Consider the following 6,140-nt stretch of genomic DNA (forward strand, 5'->3'; position numbering starts at 1 on the left):
TACACCTCACTATAAGTGTGTTAAAAATCTATACACGCACGGGCACCTGGGTGGCTCATTTGGTTAGGCAACTGCCTTTGTCTCAGGTGATGGTCCCAGGGTCCTGGGAGCAAGCCCCGCATCAGGCTCCCTGCTCAGTGGGGAGCCTGCTTCTCCCCCTCCCTGCCATTCCCTTGTGCTTGTACTCTCTCTGTCAAATTAAAAACCTTAAAAAAAAAAAAGTGTACACACACGCACTGAGATTCCTCCTAAGTCGGTCACTTACAGTGGGAAGAAACAACTTCAGGAGTCCGAGTCTATGAAACACGCGGAAACACTTCACTGTCACCCCACCTTAGGTTGTCAGAACTAACATCTGGCGATCCGGATCCACAGATTCCAAGTTATGGCTCACCAGTGTCCCAGAGCGTCCTCCGAATAGTGGGACACGTGCTGACACAGTCTCTAAACTAATCATTTCCAGTGCGCTGCATGCATCGGCCACGATACTCCGCATCAGGCCCTCACGCTATCGTCACAACCCATGAGTGAGTGCTGAAATCCACCGAGTGGGGCCCGATCGGTGTTCTAGTTTAAGGAGAAAAGAGGAGAGCGCACCACACCTCATGGGGGTAGTATGGCACGTGCCACGTTATGAAATTTTTCTTCCGGTTATGTGTGTGCTGCAAGTGTCCTTCCCTTCTGCAGCAGTCGGCAGTGCTTAGAAAGGCGGTGCTCGCGGACACGCCTCGAGGTGAGTGAAGCCCGTCTAGGGCTACTTCTAGGGCTACCGCCTACCTCCTCGCGCGTCTTGCAGACACAACTGAAAGTGTGCAGCCACACCCACCAGGGCTGGGGCCAACCCACCCGGCCCTCCGGCCACGCAGGCAGAACCTCCTTTAATCAGCACAATTTTAAGAGTTGAGTCCATTATCATCACCCCCATTTCACCTAGCAGGACTCTGAACTCAGGGATGTGCACCTAAGACGTGGCCAGACTGGTCCCAGCACTGGGAAGAAGCCCTTACGGGTCACCAGCTGGCCCCCTGAAGGCCCACTGGGCTCGGAGGAGTCCAGACAAAAACGAAAGGCTCCAAGAGCCAATCAGGCAGCAACCACCATTCCTGGGGAAAATGCTAGAAATAAAGACGCCATCAGAATACAGGTCTACCTCCTTTTACTGCACTTTGCAAATACCGTGTTTTTTACAAATAGAAGGCTTGTGGCAGCCCCGCACAGAATGAGTCTGTCAGCACCTGTTTTCCAACAGTGTCTGCTCACTTCTTGCCTCTGTTACGTTGCAGTAATTCTCGCAATATTTCCAACTCTTCCATTGTTGTATTTGTTACCGTGATCTGTGACCCGTGATCACAGCTCACCGAAGGCTCAGATAATGGCTAGCACTTTTTAGCAATAAAGTATGTTATAATTGGGGCGCCTGGGTGGCTCAGTGGGTTAAGCCGCTGCCTTCGGCTCGGGTCATGATCTCAGGGTCCTGGGATCGAGTCCCGCATCGGGCTCTCTGCTCAGCGGGGAGCCTGCTTCCCTCTCTCTCTCTCTGCCTGCCTCTCCGTCTACTTGTGATCTCTCTCTGTCAAATAAATAAATAAAATCTTTAAAAAAAAATAAAGTATGTTATAATCAATGTATATACACTGTTTTTTAGACATCACACTACTGCACACTTAAGAGACTACAGTGTGGTGTAAACGTAACTTTTATGCACACTGAGAGACCAAGATGCTCGCTTGGCTCACTTTATTAATGACATTTGCTTTACGGTGGCGTTCTGGAACCCAACCCAAGGTGTGCCTATAAGCGTACACGCACCGCAGTCCCGTTCGAAGTAATTTTTATCTCCCTCGCTCTCCTGACAAACCTCTGGTGGTCATGACTCGGATGGGAGTACAGTTAGGCAGTGAACGGCCGCCTTATTTTTAATATGGACAAAAGGCTAGAGGAGGGAACCTACGCCTTTAAAAATAAAATGTAGTGCTACAGAAGCTTGATTCTTGACTCACTACCAAATACGACTGACAGAAAGGGATATTTACAAATCAAAAGGGGAGGTTTTAAGGAAGGATTTGGGGGAAAAAAGGAAAGAAATAGTAACAATTGACGGAAGAAGTAAATTCAACTGAAAAGGGAGAGGAAAGCCTCAAAGGCGGAGGACAGCCAGGAGGCCCAACAATAACATTCTTTAGAAATGGCGTCACAGGGGGAGGCGACCAGGGAGGGTCCTGGCCATCAGTTCAGACGAGCAGCGTGCAGCAGTGACGTCACAGTCCTCTGGGCTCTGTGATCTCAATCTCAGCTTTGCAAACAGCGCCCGGATCAAGCTCACCCCTTTGGGTGGTTCCCATCTGCAAAGGTCCCACGCCAGGCTTTTAAGAGGAAAAGGATTTTATCGTGCATTCTTTCTTGCACTAATCACCTCTCCCCCCACCAAAACAGCCAACTTTTCTGCAATCTGCTTTCTTTTCAGCATGAGAATTTCATTCCTTTTCTAAACGCATCTTCGCATGTATCACCAACTGAATCCACGACAGAAGCAAAGGGGGAAATGCCAGAACATCTAAGACATCCAGCCTCTCGTCACGCTCCTCTGAAGAAACACAGGCCAGGAGAGGATACCGGGGAATAGTTAAGTTCCCAGGGACGGCGGGTCTTTCTGGTCTCGGAACTCCTTGGGAATCAGAGATAAGCCACTGATCTCCTCCCTAGAAAAATGTGCCTACACATGCACCCAGAACACTGCCCTCAGATGTATGCAAAATGTGGCCAGTCCGGGCCTTCCAGTTTCAGGATCCCTGTTCCCAGGGCTCCCCAGCCGGGGGAAGAGGCAGGAGGTAGGGAGTGCAGTTCCTGGGGGAAGGGCCAGATTCACACGCCAGCGGTAGGTTCAAAGCCCAAGACTGGAGCACCCAAGGCTGCTTCTGCCCTAGCCCGGGAGGGCACGGAGGCTGCCAGAGCCACGCAGGCCAGGGCCAGATGAACCAGGGCCCTGCCCTGGCCCCCAGCAGATGTCACGAGGGCGGGTTCGGCAAGAGGAAGCCTCCCCAGGAGGCGGGGGCTGGCCTGACAAAGCAGGGGTGCAGTCTCTAGGCCGTGGGAAGTCAGGAGGAATGGAGGCGGGGCACACAGGCCACCATCAGATCAGCCGTCTGGAAAGATCCCCGGGGCTGCAGAGAAAGTGGACCGCAGGTGGAGGGACTGGAGGGGCGGGCAGAAAAACAGAAAACGAAGAAGTGGAGGAGTGGGATGGGGAGGGGGGATTGGGGGGGTGGGCAGTGCCAAGGCCGGGACCTTGGTGGGGAGGGCACGCCCCCGGAGGCCACGTGCTACAGGGCGAGTAACTCCGCCCACCTGGCCACCACTTCCCTTCCTCCCCTTCCTCCTGTGACCCTGCAGGGCTCCCTGGGAAGTCACATGGGGAAGGTGCTGCGTTTGAGGTCTTCGGCACACCCCCATCCAAGGGTTCATTCCATAGTGGGAGGCTTTCCACAAGGCGCGCCCCCCCACTCTCCAAAGAGGCGGCAACAAGTCGCTGCAGCCCTGAGAGCACAGCATCCCAAGCCGGGACCCAGGGCAGGCACCAGCAACCCGGTGACTGAGACAGTGACCCGAGCTGGGGTCAGGACGACCTGTGCCCCTGCACCATAAGAAGCTACCCCCAAAACCGCAGGCGCTGCAGTCAGCAATCTGTCATTTTGCTCGATACCGAGTTGCAAGAATTATAAAAAAAAAGTAAAGAATAAAAAGTGCTCAGGGCAGGACTGCGAGCAACCACGAAGTGGCTTCACAGTGAGCCCCCAATTCTCCATCAGCACGGAACAAAGCTAAGTCTCCCACCTGGACACGCACAGGAAATACGTCGCATCGTGACAACTACTTGAAATGCAACGCTACTTGGACCCGAGCCAGGGTGCAGCACCCCAAGCCCGCCAGCTCCAGTGCCTCTTCCTCGAGGCCCTGCCACCCTGGCCGAAACCTCTGCACCCTAACGCCTCCGGAAGAGCCTTCATGTCCACAGGCACGGGCGCGGGGACACACGGGCCGGTCCGGGGAGCCCCGGGCGAGCCCCTCCAGCTGGGCGCATTGGACTGGTTAGTTCCCTCGGAGGACACACTCCAGGCCCTCTCTGAGGCTTCCTCCAGCTCTAAAGCCACCACCGGGAAGCCTGCAGAATCATCCCTCGGCCCTGCCAGTGGGGTGGGCGGCGGCAGCAGGGGCTCCTCCTCCGGGCGGACACGCGGGGCACCGGCCTAGAGAGCCGGGCAGGACCGGCCGCTACCCCAGAGCTCAGCTGCCGGCTGTCCTCAAATCAGAAAGCAGTGCTTAGAGCAAGCCACCGGCTCTTGGGGAGAAGAAAACATCTGTTCGGTCAAACTTCTCAATGCCAAAGTCTAAGACCAGGCCACCAGCCCCTGGAGCCGCAGCCCCTCGCAGAGGTCAGTGCTGTCGGCGAAGAGCGCAGTCGCGGTACATCGTACCTGCTTAATCACACACGCACACCCTGGGATCCCCGGAACACTGCTTACCAGGACCCGACAGCAAGGTCCTTTTGCTGAAGCAAACCTTGGGTGCCTGAGGTCCGCTTCGTGGGGTCAGAGGGGCGCATGAGAAAAGGAGGTATTCTCAGGACCAGAAAACAAGCAAGACCAAGGGGCTGTCAGACATGATGGCCCGACAATCCGGTGGCAGAGAATGAGACTGCAGGGACACAGGCCTTTGGTCTTTGCTATCCTCCCCAAAACAAGCCCAGTGCTCTAAACCCTGAAATGACCTTAACTCGTCTTCTTTTTTTTTTTCTTTTTTTAAGATTTTATTCATTTATTTGACAGAGAGATCACAAGTAGGCAGAGAGGCAGGCAGAGGGGGAGGGGGAAGTAGGCTCCCTGCTGAGCAGAGAGCCCAACGCAGCTCGATCCCAGGGGATCATGACCTGAGTAGAAGGCAGAGGCTTAACCCACTGAGCCCCCCAGGCACCCTTAACTCAGCTTCTCACTCTGAGCACCATACCCCCTTTTCCTGGAGAAGTTACCTTACCGCAATCCCAGGCAATCTTGGTCCCAACACTGTGCTCTGTTTTAAAACTTCACTGAAGGACAAGGGTCTTCAGATGCCCCCGTTAGTCCGTGTACCCCGCAAAGCCAAGGATCATAGAGGTCTTGCCTTCCTAGTACCTAGCCCAGACCCTGACCCTACAGCAGGAGTGACTGTGCTCGGATGGATGAAGGGAAAGAGGGAGAGCTGGGGGAGGGATGGAATGAAGGACGGACAAAGATGGAGGAAGGGATGGAGAGATGGACAGACAGCTGGATGGGGGTCAATGGAAGCATGGATGGATGGATGGATAGAAAAATGGATGGATGGATAAGCATGAACGAAAGGAAGGATGGGGGTGGACGGACAAATGAGTGGACAGGGGGCGGATGGAGGAAGAAAGGGAGGGCTAGACAAAGAACCCATCTGTATAGGCCAGTGGGGAGGAAAGATCTTGAAAAGGAGGAAGTGAACGGTACGAGTTAAGGGGAACTGTAAGCCAGAATTCCCAAACCAGGTCCATCAGGATTTACAGGCAAACACATTCCAGGCAGGCTCAGGAGGCCAGAGAGCAGCCCAGCTCCTTCATATCTCAATCAGGCTTTATTTCTTTAGATTGCTTTCCTGCCCAGGAGGCTGGAACATAAGGAAAGGAGCTGAACTCAACAGTAACCACACACCGACCACAGAGAAGTCGCCTCAAAACTTGTTACTGATTTGATTTTCAGCCAGACCACTGTGCGAAGGGCGGGTAATTTGGGGGTGCCAGAGAGAGCCTTTCCCGCACTGCCCACAGCGGCAGCCACTAGCAGCACGTGGCTACTTAGCATTAAATTAATGAAAATTCAATAAAATGAAAACCCCATCCTTCAGTTGCGCTAGCCTCATTTCGAGTACTCCAGAACCACACGTGGCTCGTGGCTGCAATCCCGGACAGGGCAGACGCTGACCACTTCCGTCGTCACGGACTGTTCTGTCCACAGCACTGCTCTGGTCAAAGGGCAGCGGGAAGACACTGCTCTCTCGGGGGAAGGAGACTGGGTAAAACAGGGGAGGAGAGAATGGCAGCAAATAATAGTTCACTGAAATATTTTTTCCAAGCAGAATATATTTTA

This window comes from Enhydra lutris, unplaced genomic scaffold (genome assembly GCF_002288905.1).
Source record: "Enhydra lutris kenyoni isolate GAN:26980312 unplaced genomic scaffold, ASM228890v2 scaffoldscaffold52, whole genome shotgun sequence".
Lineage (NCBI taxonomy): Eukaryota > Metazoa > Chordata > Mammalia > Carnivora > Mustelidae > Enhydra > Enhydra lutris.